Below are 2,523 nucleotides of genomic sequence, written 5' to 3'. Positions count from 1 at the left end.
TTGGACCAGGAGGCAGTCATCAGTACAGAGCAAGGAAGCACTGCATGGTTCAAAATCAGGAATGGAGTGTGTCAGGGATATATTCTGTCTCCATACCTTTTCTTTTTTTTTTCACCAAGAAGGAACTGTCTTTATTTTGAAACCATGGGTTGCCTTGTAAGTGGCCAGAGGGTGCTTCCACCTGCATGGGGTAGGGTAGTGTGGGGCGGCAGGAGTGGTGGAAGGAACCACTCTCCTACTCTATGGAATCTGCAGTGTTCAGACACTTAGGATGTGTTTCAGTAAGGCTTCTTAGTGATACAGCATTGCTGTCCTCATTACCTGCCAGGACAGTCTCTATCTCCTCCTCAGTCTTCTTCTCTCCCAGGGTGGTGAGGACATGTCTGAACTCTGCTCCCATGACTTTGGTGTCTCCCTCCTTGTCAAACACCCAAAGGCCTCAAAATAGTCCTCATATGTGCCTTGGTCCCAGTTCTTGGCCACTGCTTGAAGCATGGGCAGGAAAGTCTTGAGGTCCACATGCAGGGATTTTAACTCATCATTCTTGGAGTTCCCCAGGATATCAAGCACTTTGGCATTGGTGGGGTTCTGGCCCAGTGCCCTCATCACATCCTTCCACTGGCTGTACAGGATCTTGCCATCATCTACTTGGCCAAACAGCTTGAATTCCTCTAGCTGGTCCTTGTAAAACTCAATCACCACTTTGGAGAGATCAGTGTGTGTCGGGGGGGGGGGGGGGGTTTCCTGGAGTTTTTCAGGAGCTGGAAAGTCAGCTGGCTCAGCCTTGGCCTTGGCTGGAAGGGCCTTGATGCTAACTTGGCAATGGGCTTTGAGGTAGAGGGGCCTGCTGGTTTCTTCACAGGAACATCTTTCTTGGGAGGCATGATGTCCAGCAGCCAGAAGATGATGTATCAATGGGAGCACCATCTCCTGAGGGATCCAGGGAAAGGGAGGGGGCGGGGCACAGGGTGGGACTGGCCCTCAAAGGGTTAATTCAGGCAGCCTTCTCCATCCTTTTTCAATCTTTATGCAGAACAGAGCATTCAAGAGGCTGGGCTTTATAAGGAGGAATGTGGCATCAGGATTGGAGGAAGACTCATCAACAACCTATGTTATGTAGATGATGCAACCTTACTTGCTGTAACTGAGGAGGGCCTGAAGGCATTTGCTGCAGAGGGTCAAGGACTGTAGTTTGCAATATGTATTGAAGGTCAATATAAAGAAAAAGATTCTCACCACATTGAAATTGTTAAACATTTCAGCTTGCTTGATTCCACAATCAACACTCTTGGCACCAGGAGCCAGGAAATCAAAAGATGACTTGAATTAGGAATATTAGTTGCCAGGGAGCTCTCCAGAGTGCTGAAGAGCAAGAATGTCAGTCTAGAGACTAAGGAGCACCTAATGAGGACATGGTCTTTGTAATTACTTGCTATACACCAGAGATCTGGAACATTGACCAAGAATCACAGAAAAATAATTGATGCCTTTGTCCTGGAGAAGAGTACTGAATATACCACAGACTGCCTGGGGAACTAAGAGGCCTGTCCTGGAGAAGGTGAAAACAAGGTGCTCCTTAGCGACAAGGATTTTGAAGCTCCATCTCATATACTTGGGGAATGATGCCAGGAAGGGTCAGTCTTTGGAGAAGGATATCATGCTTGGAAGGGTCAAGGGACAGTGTAGGAGAGGAAGAGCCTGGATTGATCCATATAATACCTGTGGTGAAGTGGGTAGGTGTATTAGAGATACTGATACTGGCTCAAAACAAAGCAGGGTTCAGAACTACTATGTATATGGGCCACTATGAGTCGTTATTGACTCAGTGGCACACAACAACAACATTTGCAATGAATGAATCAATCATATTATGCTGAGAATGACAACTTGAAGAGGAATGGTATCATGTTCATAATAAAAAAGAACATTTCAAGATTTATCCTGTGAGTGATAAGGATATATCTATACACACACAAGGAAGACTTTTTTCAATTTTATTTTATTATTTTGTTAGTGTGTGTGTGTGTGTGTGTGTGCCATCAAATCGGATCTGACTGGTACAGGAGGAGATGGCCTCTCCTTCTCTGGCAGAGCATCTGGTGGATTCAAACAGCATATCTCTGGGATTGCAGTGCAGCTTCTTGCCACTAGGTCACCAGAGCTCCCTCAAGGAAGACTTTTTAATAGAATTACTATTTAAATATTCTAACCAATTACTAAAAAAAAAAGATGAAGAAATTTGAGGATTTTTACCAATTTTTGCAGTCTGAATTTGATCAAACATGCAATCAAAATGCACTAATAATAATTGGTGTCTGGAATGCAAAAATTAGAAACAAAGAAGGACTGATTGGTAGTTGGAAAACATGGCCGTGAGGACAGAAATGAGGCTGGAGATGAAACTTTAGACTTTTGTACAATCAATGATTTATTCATTGCCGGATCCAAGGTATTCTGAATTAAGAGATTTCTTTAAAGACTCATAGACTAACTTAATGAGCGAATCATAATCAAATTATTAAT

General features: G+C 43.9%; 1 pseudogene; it reads right to left on the bottom strand.

Moving 5' to 3' along the window:
- Positions 1-258: 258 nt before the first annotated feature.
- Positions 259-884, bottom strand: LOC102862631 (annotated as a pseudogene).
- Positions 885-2,523: the final 1,639 nt, after the last annotated feature.

This window comes from Elephantulus edwardii, unplaced genomic scaffold (genome assembly GCF_000299155.1).
Source record: "Elephantulus edwardii isolate Elephantulus edwardi_28Jun2011 unplaced genomic scaffold, EleEdw1.0 scaffold00028, whole genome shotgun sequence".
NCBI lineage: Eukaryota > Metazoa > Chordata > Mammalia > Macroscelidea > Macroscelididae > Elephantulus > Elephantulus edwardii.
The sequence above is the reverse complement of the archived record's forward strand: the minus strand, read 5'-3'. Positions and strand labels throughout refer to the sequence as shown.